Source organism: Dendrobates tinctorius, unplaced genomic scaffold (assembly GCF_039654945.1).
Source record: "Dendrobates tinctorius isolate UK_male_01 unplaced genomic scaffold, ASM3965494v1 ptg000341l, whole genome shotgun sequence".
Lineage (NCBI taxonomy): Eukaryota > Metazoa > Chordata > Amphibia > Anura > Dendrobatidae > Dendrobates > Dendrobates tinctorius.
This window is the reverse complement of record NW_027362007.1, coordinates 1371328-1389162: the sequence shown is the minus strand read 5'-3', so window position 1 is coordinate 1389162 and position 17835 is coordinate 1371328. Positions and strand designations below refer to the sequence as shown.

The window sequence follows — 17835 nt, the reverse complement described above, 5'->3', positions numbered from 1 at the left end:
TTTCCTACTAGGAGGTTACCTGTTTTTGTTTCCCAGTCCCTAGTCTTCTTAGGGATTCCCTTCCCACAACCTACAGGTCTTTGTTTGAGTTTAGTCTAGGAAACATCGGTGGGTCTATTCACAAGGAATAGGTTGCCCTCTCCATCGTAGGGTTACAACCTAGTCCTAGTGCAGGGTCAGTTTCTCCCGCATCTACCCTAGTCCTGAGTTGCAGATTCGTAACATGTGCGTGACTTAGGTGTTTATGTGAATGAAAGCACAACTGATCAAACACCATATCCAAAGACCACTCACAACATCTGTTACCAGGCGGCCTACTCAACTTCCTTTTTTAGGCAGGCACAAAGCAGTACTCCTTGTAGATAAGGCTCAGAAAGAGCATGTGCTGCAGTGGATGGCAAGCGCTGCATTAAGTGGCCTTTCCTCCTCTTCTTCCACCTTAACAACACACACATTACAATCCTCAGAAGTGGCACCCCAATCACTCTTGTTTCCCCCGTGTTAAAAATTTCCAAACACCCAAATGACTGTGGGGAACCTCAGATGGGCCATTCTGAAGAGCTGTTCACACATTGTATTTCATGGGCAACAGAGGTCTGCTCTGAAGAATTAAAGAATCCAAAGGAGGTTAGCATCTTCATCGATGCCCAATATTTTTCATGTTAGATCCATGACCGGACAAATTAGGGTCCGAGCAGAATCCAGACCCATGTCACCAGACGTTAACCACCAAGGGTGGAAGTGATCCTGATGTGATCAGATGCGCACACAGACTGTACTGTATTGTCATGGCAGGAAGAGGAGGAGGGTGACTCTCAGGGTGAGGAGTGTGGAAATAGAGAGGATGATGATGAGGTTGTAGATACTTGGTGTGAACCCAGAGGTACACAACTGAGTAGCTCAGCAGAGGAGGTGGAGGAGGAGGAAGATGAAGAGGTTACATTGTAGCTTCCCACACAGGCATGAAGTGATGCAACAACGACAAGCACTGCATCCTCAGCCCTAACTCTGGATGTGGCCAGCACCGGTCATGAGTGTGCAGTTCGCAGGAATGGAAAGGGTTGCCTAGTCTGGTCATTTTTTGAGCTTGCAAAGGATGACCCAATACATGTTATCTGTCAAATTTGCAAAAAAAAGCAACTCAGTAGAGACAAAAATTGCAATATTTGACAACTAAATGCATGAACTCTCACATGCGCAATCAACAGGACTTATAGTGGGAGTCTCACTGCGCAAAAATGCGAACTAGCGGGAATTGCCGACCACGGGCGGTCCCATCAACCCCATCTGCTGCTGCTTCTTTCTCCTCCATCACCAGTCCAAGTCTTCACACTCAAGTCTCTGGCTGCAGAAATTACAATTGTTTACCCACCACTGTAGGGGTGCATGAGAGTTGGTCAGATGTTACGGAAGTAGACATGACTGCTGCTACTTTTGTGTCATCTAGCACAACACACCTTTCTCAATCCACCATAACATCTCCATCTGCACCTCCCGAACAGTCCAGCAGTTTGTCCTGTTCTCCATACTCCACCCCCTCTCAGCACTGCAGCCAGCCCATGGTTCCACAGTTGTGGTCACGTAAAAGAATGTTTCCTCCTACACATGCCAAACCTAAGAGCTTGAATTCCACCATCTCCAATCTGTTGGCCATGGAGATGCTGCCTTTCCGCCTGCTGGATACAGACAGTTTCCAAAAGTTGATGGCCGATGCAGTCCCCCAGTACCAGTCGTCATTACTTCTCAAAGAAAGCTGTGCCTGCTCTACACCAGAATGTCACAGACAACATCACCCGTACCCTGAAAAAATTTATGTCCGGCAGGGTGAATTTCATCACTGACACCTGAGTGAGCAAACATGAACAGGGGCATTACATCTTGCTGACTGGGCACTGGATGACTCTGGTGGCTGTTGGGGCAAGCAGTCAAGGGGCTGCCCCACAAGTCTTTGAGTCCCCAAGGCTTGCAGGACAAACTTCTGTACCTAACACTTCCTTCACTGCTTCTACCTCCTCCATCTTCTCTAGGGTCTCCACCTGTGCCCTCAACCTCTCCCTTAATCAGACACGCGTTCAAACAGTGTAGATAGGATCCCCCCTATCTATGTACTGCGTAGCCAGGGCTCACCGCAATCAGGCAGTGTTTAAATTAATATGACTTGGAGATAGCAGTCGCACAGATCAACAGTTGTGTACAGCTATTCATGCTCAGTTAGAGCCATGCCTGCCTTCAGTAAACCTGGAGCCAGGAAAGGTGATAATGGTGCAAACCTGGTGGCGGTTCTATGTCGGGGCAACCTCACACACGTGCCTTGCATGGCTCACATCCTCAATCTGGTGGTACATCAATGTCTCCGCCACTATTCCAGCCTGGATGAGCAAGGTTTGTACCTCGCATGTCATCGACTTGCAGCGCTACAGAGGTCTTTCAGCCTATCGATTAACTGATTGATTGGCGTTTTTCCAATGTGGTGGAATTCCACTTTGCAAATGTTGCAGAGATTGTGGCAGCAGCGACGAACCCTTGTGCAGTATGTCCTTTTGTATAGCCTAAGTCAACTCAGTCCAGACTTGGTGCAAATCATGCTTTCAGAGTGTGCACATGTGAAGGACCTCTGCACCCTTCTGCACAGTTTTGAAATGGCTTCTAAGATGGTTAGCGCTGACAATGCCACCATCAGCATCACTCTTATGGTCATCTATATGCTGGAGCACTCTGAGTAGTCTGTGTGAGGAGGTGATGGTCCCAGAGGAACATATGGAAGCAGAGGAAGATGCAGAAGTGATAACAATATCTCAAATTTCAGAACTGTCATCATGCAGAGTGGCTTACAGCAATCAAGGGGGCTCAATGTACCAGACGAAGTGTTAGTGAAGATGCAGGAGCTGAGGAACAAATTGAGGAGGACGAGGTGATGGACGTGCAACAGTCAGGAGATGAAGAGGATACGCTCTCTGTTTTCCATAGTTGGTGGGAGTGGATGGAGGAAGCAACCTTGAGTGTTACCCCGCCATCAACACAGCATGGACTTGGACCTCATGGAAGCACGTGACGTATGAGCACCTTCTTGTTGAACTATCTTCAGCACGATTCCCGCATTCTTAGGGTTAGAAAAAGTGCTGACTATTGGGTTGCCACTCTGTTAGATCCATGGTGCAAGAGTAAATTTTGCCAGATGCTTCCCGCCCTGGAAACAGATGCACACATGCTGGAGTATCGAAACACACTTGTAAACAATCTTAGGAGTGGTTTTTCACAAGACAGCAGTAAAGCACAAAGTGTGCATCCTAGTTGTAGACGTCCATTCCAACCCCGGGAACGTCAAGGTGTCATCGCCAAAACTTTAGCAGCAGCACTGTAAATGGCATAAGCAATTTCGGTGAGTCGTTTAACACATTTTTTAGGCCAGCCCGTGCACCAACAGAACAGAGTACAACTCTGACACGTTGCTAACGAATGGAGAAGAATGTGCAGGAGTATCTGGTGCTCAATATCAATGCCATCGGGGGGGGGGTTGGACCCTTTTACATTTTGGAAAAAGAAACTAAATTTGGGTCATTGTCAAAACTTTTGGCCATGATTGTAGCAAACACATTTCCCCACTGACCTATGAGCACCACCACCAATAGCAAGAAGCTTTGCAAAAAAACAGGATGGTGACAACAAGGCTATTGTGCAACTGCCCCTCTCTATTCGATAGCAAGACAAAGCAACAATTTTGGAGAGGGTCTTCTAGTTATAAGTGTAAAATTTAGGGCACTTACATTAAACAATGCTGATATTCCTCTTGTTATGATGCTTATTGTTGCCATTTTCTTTCTTACATTTGTTGCAACTTGTATAATAATTCCGTACACGATGAAAATGTCCGATGTAATGATCCTGAACAGCCACAAATGTTGTGTGAAGTCGACACAGTGCTGCTGGCAGGAAACGTTGCCCCCTCCGAATGCCTGTCTCCTCTAATTATGGAATATGATTAATATCTGAAAAATGAAATCCAGGAGGAAGCAAAGCATCAATTAGAAAATAAAAGGGCAAAAAATTCTAGCGTGGAAAACAGATCTCATTGTTATTATCAGCAAAGGCAGAAAGTTACAAGTGTATTAATACGTACAACAGACGGGAAACTCAAGACATGAAAATCTGGCGAAATTGTTCAGTAATCGACTTGTGCTTCTCACAAAATTAGAATATGATCTAAAGTGAATTTATTTCAGTTCTTCAAAACCAAAAGTGAAACTCATATATCATATAGAGTCATTACACGCAGAGTGATCTATTTCACGTGTTTATTCCTGGTAATGTTGATGATTATGGCTTTCAGCCAATGAAAACCCAAAAGTCATTATCTCAGTAAATTAGAATATTTAACAATAAACACCTGTAAAGGCTCCTAAGTGTTTATAAAGGTCCCGTAGTCTGTTTCAGTAGCTCCACAATCATGGGGAAGACTGCTGACCTGACAGATGTCCAGAAGGCAGTCACTGACACACTCCACAAGGAGGGGAAGCCACAAAAGGTCATTGCTAAAGAAGCCGGCTGGTCACAGAGCGCTGTATCCAAGTATATAAATGGGAAGTTGAGTGGAAGGAGAAAAGTGAGGTAGAAAAAGGTGCACAAGCAACCGGGATAACCGCAGCCTGGAAAGGATTGTTAAGAAAGGGCCATTCAAAAAATGTAGTGTTAATTCACAATTAGTGGACTGCTGCTGGAGTCATTGCTTCAAGAGCCACCACACACAGATGTATCCAGGACATGGGCTACAAGTGTCACATTCCTTGCGTCAAGCCACTCATGACCAAAAGACAAAGCCAGAAGCATCTTACCTGCGCCAAGGAGAAAAAGAACTGGACCGTTGTTAGTGGTCCAAGGTGCTGTTTTCAAATGAAAGTAAATTTTGAATTTCATTTGGAAATCGCAGTCCCAGAGTCTGGAGGAAGAGTGGCGAGGCCACAATCCAAGCTGCTGGAGGTCTAGTGTGAAATTTCCACCATCACTGATGGTTTGGGGAGCCATGTCATCTGCTGGTGAAGGTCCACCATGTTTTATCCAGACCAAAGTCAGTGCAGCAGTCTACCAGGACATTTTAGAGCACTTAATGCTTCCCTCTGCCGACAAGCTTTTTGGAGATGGAAATTTCATTCTCCAGGAGGACTTGGCTCCTGTCCACACTGCCAAAAGTACCAATACCTGGTTTACAAACACCAGTATCACTGTGCTTGATTGGCAGCAAACTAGCCTGACCATAACCCCATAGAGAATCTATGGAGTATTGTCAAGAGGAAGATGAGAGACACCAGACCCAACAATGCAGACGAGCTGAAGGCTGCTATCAAAGCAACCTGGGCTTCCATAACCCCTCAGCAGTGCCACAGGCTGATCGCCTCCATGCCTCACCGCATTGATGCAGTAATTGATACAAAAGGAGCCCCGACCAACTATTGAGGGCATTTACTGAACATACGATTCAGCATTTCGGATTTTACAATCATTTTGAAGCTGGTGCAATAAAGTATTCTAATTTACTGAGATAATGACTTTTGGGTTTTCATTGGCTGTAAGCCATAATCATCAACACGTGAAATAGATCACTCTGTGTGTAATGACTCTATATAAAATGAGTGTTACAGAACCCCACAGCACCCCGAATAGGAGATGCATGTATGATAGTTGTAATGTGAGATGTATGCCCTTAATGCAGTAACCGACCGGCTACGACCCCTGGGCAGAAGTAAAATGAGATATCCCACTTCTGACCTCCCCCCACCTTTGTAAATCCCATGGCTATTGTAATGTACATGTGGCGTCTTAATTGGAGCCTGTTATCTGCTGGCCTGACACATATTGATTGTCCTGCCCTCTGTATGTAGATATATTCTGAGACCGATGAGTAAAATGTTGTCACACTGGAAATACATTGAGAAACAGTGATCTTTTATATGTTCCATGTTACAAAGCCTTTTGAGCCAGCGCCCTTCATTCAGAAGTGAGCAAAAGCAGAGTGGACCTCCTGAAACACGGGGTGGTAATGTAAGAGGTGTTAGAGCACAGAAGACCCCGTTACAATGAGTTTCACTTTTTATATTGAAGAACTGAAAAATTAACTATTGATGATATTTTAATTTTGTGAGAAGTAGCTGTATGTACAGCTGGTATAGCCTGGGCATCTCCTGTATATAATTATATATGTACAGCTGGTATAAACTGGGCATCGCCTGTATATAATTATATATGTACAGCTGGTATAACCTGGGTATTTCCTGTATATAATTATACTATCTGAAGAGCCCAGCGCTGCCCGGGCACAGTAACTAACTGTGGTTAGTTATAGCAAATTATAATTATCCTCCATCCCATAGGCCCATGCCCATATACCCATCATACATATCCTCCATCCCATAGTCGAGTGCCCATATACAATTCACACATCCTCCATCCCATAGTCCCATGCCCATATACCCATTACACATCCTCCATCCCATAGTCCCGTGCCCATATACCCATCACACATCCTCCATCCCATAGTCCCATGCCCATATACGCATCATACATATTCGCCATCCCATAGTCGAGTGCCCATGTACCCATCACACATCCTTCATCTCATAGTCCCATGCCCATATACCCATCATACATATCCTCCATCCCATAGTCCCGTGCCCATATACCCATCATACATATCTGCCATCTCATAGTCCCGTGCCCATATACCCATCACACATCCTCCATCCCATAGTCCCGTACCCATATACCCATCATACATATCCTCCATCCCATAGTCCCGTGCCCATATACCCATCATACATATCTGCCATCCCATAGTCGAGTGCCCATATACCCATCACACATCCTCCATCCCATAGTCCCGTGCCCATATACCCATCATACATATCCTCCATCCAATAGTCCAGTGCCCATATACCCATCACACATCCTCCATCCCATAGTCAACCATTATGACATCATAATGAGCGGCGGGGCTTGCAAGCTGTGATGACATCAGCGTTGCCATGGCAACCATTATGACATCATAATGAGGGGCGGTGCTTGATACACACACTTTTTCCCCATTATGTAGATAGGGGCAAAACTGTTTGGTGAATTGGAACGCGCTGGGTTAAAATTTCACCTCACAACATAGCCTAGGTCGCTCTCGGGGTCCAGACATGTGACTGTGCCAAATTTTGTGGCTGTAGCTGAGACGGTGCGGATGCCAATCCCGGACATACACACATACATACAGACACTTGAGCTTTATATATTAGATATGTACAGCTGGTATAACCTGGGCATTTCCTGTATATAATTATACATATATATATAGATGCATGTATGATAGTTGTAATGTGAGATGTATGCCCTTAATGCAGCAACCGACGGGCTACGACCCCTGAGCAGAAGTAAACGAGATATCCCACTTTTGTAAATCTCACAGCTATTGTAATGTACGTCTGGCGTCTTAATTAGAGCCTGTTATCTACTGGCCTGACAAATATTGATTGTCCTGCCCTCTGTATGTATATATATTCTGAAACCGATGAGTAAAATGTTGTCACAATGGAAATATGTGGAGAAGCAGTGATCTTTTATTTGTTCCCATTGTCAGGAACACCGCACTGAACTTGCTCACTGAGCCAGTGCTCATGTCCTGAGTAAAACAAACTGTGCTCAGAGATACCTGTGGAGCGGGCAGCAGCAAAGTGCGTACTTCAGAGCAGCAGGACCTGAAGAACGTGACTGCTGGGGGCGTGGCCTAAACCTCAGAGAGCTAGGAGCTGCAGGAAAAATCCTAGCAGGGTAACTACGGGACAAAGTTACCAAGGGGCATAGACAGGTACGAAAACAGATCAAGCTGGGGTCAAAGCACGAGATAGCATGACAAAACAAGAGGATTAGACAGGGAGGATAGTCAGGACGTAGCCAATGAGTCATACACGAAGATAGCTGCAAAGTACAAGAGGGGCGAGCAGAGAGTAGTCAGGTCACAGACAATGAGTCATACACAGAGAGGGTAGCGCAGTACAGAATCAACAGGCAAACTCACAACGGGGAACAGAACCGGGTCAGAACCAAATAAACAAGCTATAAGACAACGAACAGGCACAGGCACGCAGGGGTCAACACACTCGGCCAAAGGCAAAAGTATAACTGACGGGGATGGGAGTTTCTCAGGGGTATAAGAAGCCCTCCCTGAACCAAAGAGAGGCCACAATAATTAACCCCAGGCGTGCAGGTCAAAGCCTGCACTGGGCTCCAGACATTAACCCCTGACGTTCAGGTCAAAACCTGCACTGGGATCAGGACAGTACCCCCCTCTCAACGGGGGGCCTCTGGACCCCCGGGCTTCCCCGGGTATGTGGCATGGAAAGCCCTAACCAGGCGATCTGCATGTACAGAGTGAGCAGGGACCCATGAGCGATCCTCTGGTCCATATCCCTTCCAGTGGACCAGGTACTGCAAGGTGCGGCGCACCCGCCGAGAGTCCACAATATGTCCGACCTCATACTCCAATTGACCCTCCACCAACACTGGAGGAACAACAGACTCGGAGTCCTCCTTGACAGACCTTACGGGTTTCAACAGAGATTTATGGAACACATTGGATATTTTTAAAGAGGCGGGGAGATGCAACCTATATGCCACTGGGTTGACTATCTCCATAATCTCATACGGACCAATGAACTTTGGTCCCAATTTAGCTGATGGTACCTTTAAGTTGATGTTATGTGTGGAAAGCCAAACCTTCTCTCCCACCTGAAACATGTCTCCCGGGCTCACTTTTTGTCAGCAAAATATTTGTACCTTCCCTGGGCCCAAGAGAAATTACGCTGGACCTCAGCCCAGAGATTTTTTAACCGTTGAACGGACCCCTATGCCCCTGGACAACCGGAATCCACCCATGAAAACTCCCCAAAATGAGGATTAAACCCATAATTAATCAGGAATGGGGACATTTTGATGGACTGACTCACCCATTTGTTAAAAGCGAATTCCGCCAACGGTAACGCATCACACCAATCCTCCTGTCTGGCGGAGGTCAGTCACCTGAGAATTTGTTCCAGGGATTGAATGGTGCGTTCCGTCTGACCACTACTCTCCGGGTGATATGCCGACACAGAATGCCCTCCGAAATTTGGCAACAAACTGCACACCTCTGTCAGACACAACATTCAGGGGTACCCCATGCAATCAGACCACATGCTGCACAAACAACCTTGACAATGTTTCTGCTGAGGGTAATGCTGCCAAGGGAATGAAATGGGCCTGTTTCAAAAACCTATCCACCACGACCCAGATCACTGTATTGCCCCTGGAAGGTAGAAGGCCGGTAATAAAGTCCATGGAGAGATGAGTCCATGGCCTATCAGGAACCGGTAAAGGTATGAGTTCCCCAGCCAGCCGGTTATGCGAGATTTTGGAACGTTTGGAACGGGCACACACACCACAAGCAGAAATAAATTTCTTGACATCGGACCGCAGTGAAGGCCATCAAAAACCCCTGGCTACTGCCTCTCTAGTGGCTGTGATACCAGAATGAGCACTCAGTCTAGACTCATGAAACTCCTGCAGAAGTCTAGGCCGCAATAAATCTGGAACAAACAATTTATCACCTGGCCTGGTTGCTGGAGCTAGGGCCTGAGTCCTTAAAATTTCTTGTTCCAACTCTGATGAGACCCCCGCAACTACCACCCCTGCGGGAAGAATGGAGGATGGCAGCTCGGGGGGGAGACACCGGGTCAAAACTTCTGGACAGGGCATCCACTTTAACATTTTTGGACCCCGGTCGAAAAGTAACGGAGAATTGAAATCGTGAAAAAAAAGTGACCAACGGGCTTGTCTACGAGTAAGTCTCTTAGCAGATTCAAGGCATGCCAAATTTTTGTGATGCGTGATAACAGTGATAGGGTGAGCCGCTCCTTCCAAAAAGTGCCTCCATTCCTCGAAAGCCAGCTTGACCCACAAGAAGTTCTCTATCGCCTGCATCATAGTTTCTCTCGGCTGAAGAGAATTTCTTGGAGAAGAAGGCACAGGGTTTGAGATTAGTAAGGGTGGCCGGCCCCTGGGACAGCACAGCCCCCACCCCCACTTCAGAAGCATCCACCTCCACAATGAATGGTTTGGCCGGGTCTGGTTGGACCAACACCGGGGCAGACATGAAACATTTCTTAAGAGCTGAGAAGGACTCCTTAGTGAGTACAGACCAATTTTTTACATCAGCCCCCTTCCGGGTAAGATCCGTGAGTGGTTTAACCACTTGTGAGAAACCTTTAATGAATCTCCGGTAGTAGTTCGCAAATCCTAAGAAGCGCTGGAGCCCCTTGAGATCTCGAGGCTGAACCCAGTCAGCAATCGCCAGCACCTTCTTAGGATCCATACGAAACCCCTCACAGGACACAATCAGCCCCAAAAAAGACAGTTCCTGTATGAAAAATGAACATTTTTCCAATTTAGCAAACAATTGGTTTTCCCTGAGTCTCTGGAGAACTGTCTGTAGATGTTGCAAGTGAGACTCACTGTCCGGGGAATACACCAAATTGTCATCCAAATAAATGATAACAAAACAGCTTATCAGGTCAGAAAACACAACATTGATGAAATTCTGGAAAATAGCGGGTGCATTAGTTACCCCAAACGGCATTACCAGGTTTTCAAAGAGTCCTTCTGATGTGAGGAATGCAGTTTTCCACTCGTCCCCTTCCCGAACCCTTATCAGATTGTAGGCCCCTCGGAGATCTAACTTGGAGAACCATTGGGCCCCAGCTAACTTGTTACATAAGTCTGGGATGAGGGGAAGCGGGTAAGTGTTCCTAACTGTTATTTTGTTAAGTTCCCGAAAGTCGAGGCACGGCCGCAAACCACCATCTTTCTTCTTGACAAAGAAGAATCCTGCTGCCACGGGTGACACAGAAGGCCTGATATGCCCTTTGCGGAGACTCTCAGCTATGTACTCCTTCATGGCTTGGTGCTCAGGCCCGGACAAATTGAACAATCGAGCCTTAGGTAACTTGGCTCCGGGTACTAACTCAATAGCACAATCGTAGGGTCTATGTGGTGGCAGCGCCTCAGCCTCACTTTCGGAAAAAACGTCTTCGAAATCCTTCAGGTACTCCGGAATACCTTGCAGACCGACAGACGACACAGATAAGGATTTAACAGAGTTAACAAGATGTCCCAGGTTACAACATTTATCCTTGCATCCCCATTGAGTGATCTCCCCTGTTACGCAATCAATGGTGGGATTATGGCGTTGAAGCCAAGGTATCCCCAGTACCAGTCCTGCAGGCAAGTTATCTAACACAAGACAGCTTAATTTTTCCACATGAGTGGGACCCACTTTTAGAGAAAAAAGTTCAGACCTGAAACAGATACCGTCCCGGGTAAGAGAGGACGAGTTAATTGCCACATGTTTAACAGGATACTGAAGCCTGACTGTCCCTATTTTATTAAGAGTCATAATTCGGGTATCAATCAGGTTCACAGCAGAACCAGAGTCAACAAAAGCAGTAGTCTGAATCGGGCCATTACCAAGTTCCAGTTCCACCTGCAGCACAATTTTTGTACGTGAGGAAAATTGTACCTGAAGGTCTGGGTAGCCTCCTCGACTACTACCCAGACCTAGTCATTTCTCGCCATCTTGGAGGATGACGGACAGGAGGGGCAGTCCTTCTTCCAGTGTCCAGATTCCCCACAATAGAAGCACAACTGCTTCTCCCGGCGGCGTCTTCTTTCCTTCTCCTCACAGGCGCTCACCTCCATAGCCACAGGAAGAGTCCGGGTCTCAGCTCCACTGGAGAATAATGGTGCTTCAAGTTGTATAACCCCTCTTGCCCACAGTCTGCGATCCATGCGAACCGCTTGGGTCATGGCATCCTCCAGGGAGTCAGGTGGAGGATGAAGTGCCAGGGCATCCTTCAGACGTTCACACAGGCCTCTACGGAACAGCCCCCGAAGGGCGGCATCACTCCAAGAGATCTCGGCTGCCCAACGTCTGAATTCAGAACAGAACCACTCGGCCGAGTGCTTCCCCTGACAGACACTCATCACCTTGTCCTCAGCCAAACGCACTCTATCAGGCTCATCGTAAATAAGCCCTAAGGCCTCAAAAAATGCATCCACAGTCATTCTCTCAGGGGCAGAAGAGGAAAGCAAAAATGCCCAGGCTTGTGGGGACCCCCTAAGCAGGGACATAACCACCCCCACCCACTGTTTCTCATCCCCAGAGTAGCGGGGTCTCAAGGAGAAAAAAAGCTTACAGCCCTCCTTAAATGCTCTAAATTCATTTTTGTTACCAGCAAACATATCTGGCAATTTAACCGGGGATTCGGGTGGGACTAAAATGACATCTCTATTCCCCACCTGCTGAAAGCCTGCGGAAAGCACCCCCAGAACCGAGTCCGCAACCTGCCGTTGGGACTGAGCCAGGGCTTGGTGTTCCAAACTTAGCTTCTGCAGCGACTGAGTCAAGCATTTCACCTGCTCAGATAAATCACACATTGGGTCCATGCTGCAGAAGTGAGGAGAGAAAATAAAGTTCACGGTCAGTTATAATGTCAGGAGCACCACACTGAACTTGCTCACTGAGCCAGTGCGTGTGTCCTGAGTAAAACAAACTGTGCTCAGAGATACCTGTGGAGCGGGCAGCAACAGAGAAGGTGTGTTCTTCAGAACAGCAGGACCTGAAGAACGTGACTGCTGGGGGCATGGCCTAAACCTCAGAGAGCTAGGAGCTGCAGGAAAACTCCTAGCAGGGTAACTACGGGACAAAGTTTCCAAGGGGCATAGACAGGGACGAAAACAGATCAAGCCGGGGTCAAAGCGCAAGATAGCATGACAAAACCAGAGGATTAGACATGAAGGATAGTCAGGATGTAGCCAATGAGTCATACACGGAGATAGCTGCAAAGTACAAGAGGGGCGAGCAGAGAGTAGTCAGGTCACAGGCAATGAGTCATACACAAAGATGGTAGTGCAGAACTGAATCAATGGGCAAACTCACAACGGGGAACAGAACCGGGTCAGAACCAAATAAACAAGCTATAAGACAACGAACAGGCACAGGCACACAGGGGTCAACACACTTGGCCAAAGGCAAAAGTATAACTGACGGGGAAGGAGTTTCTCAGGGGTATTAGAAGCTCTCCCTGAACCAAAGAGAGGCCACAATAATTAACCCCAGGTGTGCAGGTCAAAGCCTGCACTGGGCTCCAGACATTAACCCCTGATGTGCAGGTCAAAACCTGCACTGGGATCATGACACCCATGTTACAAAGCCTTTCGAGCCAGCGCCCTTCCTTCAGAAGTGAGGAAAACCAGAGTGGACCTCCTGAAACACGGGGTGGTAATGTAAGAGGTGTTACAGCACAGAAGGCCCCGTTACACTGGTGGCAGCAGCGGGATATGATACCCCGTCTATAGGAGTAATGGACTGAATGGAAAACAACTACCAGAAGTTAAAGAGGAATACATTAAAAGACCTGGTGGAAGCTTGAGGGTTAATCACCAGCAATAAAACAAAAGCGGATTTGATAGCAGCCATCATGGAACACGACAGTGCAGCGCCTCCCAATGTGAACATGGAAGAGACTGAATTCCAGAGGGAGGTAAAGAGCAGGGCAGTTTCTAGGGAATTTTGCCAACAGGGCGAACATCGAAAAAGCGCCCCCCCCCCCCCCAACATCGATAATACACACACACACAAACACAGGCTAAGTACCCCAGATATTACCACCAACCGCCACCCCACCGATATTACACACACACACAAACAGAAGGCTAAGCACCACAGATATTACCACAAAATCCTTCCCCCCACCCCGATATAATATAACAAACACAAATAGTAGGGTAAGCACCACAGATACTGCCACCAAACAACCCTCCAATATTACACAAAAAAACAGCAGGCTATGCACCACAGATATTACCACAAAATCCCCTCCCCCCAATATAACAAACACAAACAGCAGGGTAAGCACCCCAGATATTGCCCCCAAACTCCCCCCCAATATTACACACAAAGACAGCAGGCTAAGTACCCCAGATATTGCCAGTGCCACAACCCTCCCCCATATTACACAAAAAACGGCAGGCTAAGCTAAGCACCAAAGATACTGCCAGCAAACAACCCCCCGATATTACAAGAAAAAACATCAGGCTAAGCACCCCAGATCATGCTACAAAATACCGCAATACAGAATACCTCAATCCGGGCCAGGCATGGATTGATCATTCATTGATATAGCAGCAAAGACCCTGGATCCAAACAGCAGCAATCAGGCAGCATCCGTCTCTCACTATCCTTCCTGTGTTAGAGCGTGGGGGCGTTCCTCGGCCAGTCACAGAAGCAGAGGAGCTCAGGAGCAGGCAAGTGAGTTATAGGAGTGAGTGTGACGTCACTCACTTACACTATCTCCGTGTGTGGCGCCCTGCTGGCTGAACTGTTGCCTGTCACTGTGAATGATTATTTTCTGCCAGCTGTTTCCCTTCAGGGAGGGGGGGTTATCGCGCGCCTGCCTGGGCTTGTAGGGAGACAGACACAGACAGCTAGGCACTAGGCAGCAGGGCTGCCACAAGGAATTTCGGGGCCCCATACTGGTAAAATTTTCAGGGCCCCCTTGAGACTCCACCCATGGTCCACCCCAGCCCCGCCTCCACCCCTCAAACTGTTCAAAGTCCCACCGCTCTCTCTTGGAAAAACTCCACTTCTCACCAATCACACATTAACAGTTCCCATCACCAGATCACACATATAGCCGGCAGCTTTTGTTTTGGAGAAAAGATTTTTTAAGCCGCCACCATAACAAGGTAGACTCTTTTGGCAGAGCTCTATTCTACTGTAACCTATTAAATATTTGTTAAAATATGTGATACAATTTAGGTTTTTTCCATTTTTCAATTTTTAACATGACCAATAATATCACATACAAGGGAAAAATACCACCGCACCATGTCCAGACCACATAGTGACCTATAATACCACACACAAGGAACAAATACCGCCAGACCATGACCAGACCACATATTACCACCACAGTGACCGAATAATATCACATACAAGGATCAGCACCGCACCATGACCAGACCGCATATTACCACCACAGTGACTGAATACAACAATACTGATCAGTAATAAAAAAACACACGATACTATCGCCATAAGTGCCATTATACACTGGAGATCTGTACTTAGTATGCAGTGTCTGTGTACAGGTAATACAGTGATCAATGACATTATACACAAGGCCTCCATACAGTGTATAGTGTCAGTGTATAGGTGACACGTTAACTCACCAGTGACGTCTCTAGGTGAAGTCCTTCATCTTTGCTTTTCATCTTTCATCCAGCACAGACCGCCATCACGTCTTCCAGCCAGGGCTCGTCTCTGCAGGAAATAACACAGTTACCTAGAGCTCCGCTTGCAGAACATATTACTTAATTTTCCCAACTTCTACATTACATCACATGAAGAAAAAAGGCAACATAGTGTCACTCTACACAGTAACAGGACCTCCCTCCCCCCCATTTAAAACAGTATATTTAAAAAATAAAATAAATACATCACTGCAGTAATAATATCCCTTAATTAGATCCTGTGGTAATAATATCCCCCATCCTAGCCCCCGTGTGTCTCATTCCTAGCTTCAGCCATCCGTTCTCCCATCCCACCCTCATAAGTATCCATTCTGCCCCATATGATCTCCCCATCCTGCCCCATCTGTCTCCACCGTATCCATCCTGCCCCATGATCCTGCATGATCTGTCTCCAATCCTGCCCCATATGTCTCCAATCCTGCCCCCAGTGACTCCAGTCATGCCCCCATGTCTTTGATCCTGCCCCCTGAGTCTCCAATCATGCCCCGTGCCTCATTCTGCCCCTTCCTGTGTCTCACTGTCACATTCTGCCCCCGTGCCTCACATTCTGCCCCTTCCTGTGTCTCACTGTCACATTCTGCCCCGTGTCCATTCAGCCCCCTCCTGTGTCTCACTGTCACATTCTGCCCCTATTGTGTCCAGCATTCTGCCCCATTGTGTCCAGCATTCTGCCCCCATCGTCTCCAGCAATCTGCCCCCATCGTCTCCAGCAATCTGCCCCATTGTGCCCAGCAATCTGCCCCATCGTGCCCAGCAATCTGCCCCATCGTGCCCAGCATTCTGCCCCCATCATGACCAGCAATCTGCCCCATCGTGTCCAGCATTCTGCCCCCATCGTGTCCAGCAATCTGCCCCATTGTGTCCAGCATTCTGCCCCATCGTGTCCAGCATTCTGCCCCATCGTGTCCAGCATTCTGCCCCATCGTGTTCAGCAATCTGCCCCATCGTGTCCAGCATTCTGCCCCCATCGTGTCCAGCATTCTGCCCCATCGTGTCCAGCAATCTGCCCCATCGTGTCCAGCAATCTGCCCCCATCGTGTCCAGCATTCTGCCCCCATCGTGTCTAGCAATCTGCCCCATCGTGTCTAGCAATCTGCCCCATCGTGTTCAGCAATCTGCCCCATCGTGTCCAGCAATCTGCCTCATCGTGTCCAGCAATCTGCCTCATCGTGTCCAGCAATCTGCCCCCATCGTGTCCAGCATTCTGCCCCCATCTTGTCCAGCATTCTGCCCCCATCGTGTCCAGCAATCTGCCCCATCGTGTCCAGCAATCTGCCCCATCGTGTCCAGCAATCTGCCCCCATCATGTCCAGCAATCTGCCCCCATCATGTCCAGCATTCTGCCCCATCAAGTCCAGCAATCTGCCCCATTGTGTCCAGCAATCTGCCCCATCGTGTCCAGCATTCTGTCCCCATCGTGTCCAGCATTCTGCCCCCATCGTGTCCAGCAATCTGCCCCATCGTGTCCAGCAATCTGCCCCATCGTGCCCAACATTCTGCCCCATGTCCAGCAATCTGCCCCTGTTGTGAGCTCATTTTCTCGTTCACCTTTGATGTCCGATGAACTCCCTCTGCTGGTGAAAGGAGGTGGTGAAACTGATTTGGATGGGAGAAACCTGTCACCTGAAGAGGTGGATTGCGATTGGACATCCGGAATCTCTGAGTGGATATAAGGCAGCCGACGCCCTGTAGGGTTGCTGGTGATTTCTCTGAGCTCTGGCCTCCAGTTCAGTTCCTGTCTTCTAAAGCTAAGTTTTGCTCTGTTATTGTTCCATGATATTTTGTCTGATTTGCTTAGTTTTGTGTTCTGCCAGCCCCGGCTGGGGCTCTGCTGAATTTCCATTTTTGTCCCTGATCGGTTTTATCTCTTTTGCTCTGTCTTCAGAATATATCGGAGTGCTGATATAGGGATTTTGAAGTCTAGTGACTTCAGGGCCATTTTTCCTATCAGACGTGTTGGGACATTTTTGGTAGGGTTTTTGCGGATTGCAGCCAGCATCTTTTCTGTCCTTTCCTATCTAGTTAGTTGGGCCCCATCGTTTGCTCTGCCTGTCTTTCTGTCTGTGTTTGTGTTTTCATCTGTTTTCACCGACAATACATGTTGGGGGCCGTAGGAGGAATTTTTTCTTAATGGAGATTAAGCAATTGTCTGATCGTGTGGAGCAGCTTGCTGCTGAAGTGCGGGGAATTTCCGCCTATCTTGCTCATTCACATGCTGCTGAACCAAAGATCCCTACTCCTGATGTGTTTTTTGGGGATCTGTTATGAATGAGTCACCGAAGGAGGAAAAAACAAAAATACAAGCTAAGTCCAGAAAACCGGAGCGGTTGGTAGCTATCGGATTGCAGACCCCTGATCCTATCCACAACAACTAACAGTAGCCGTGGGGGGTTCCTACGATGCCCTAGACCCCTCAATCACAGCCGGAGAACTAAATAGGCCTAAAGAAAGAAAGGGGAA

General features: G+C 47.6%; 1 long non-coding RNA gene across 2 annotated transcripts in view; it reads right to left on the bottom strand.

The window, feature by feature from the left end:
* The window catches only part of LOC141074869 (uncharacterized), a 252636-nt gene extending 238324 nt beyond the window's left edge, over nt 1-14312 (bottom strand). For both annotated transcript variants that reach the window (XR_012227233.1, XR_012227234.1), the window contains exons 1-2: nt 14204-14312; nt 3765-3986 (exon numbers count right to left, since the gene is read on the bottom strand). This is a non-coding gene — a long non-coding RNA (uncharacterized lncRNA). The remainder of the gene's footprint in view (nt 1-3764; nt 3987-14203) is intronic.
* Between the last annotated feature and the right edge of the window lie 3523 nt (nt 14313-17835).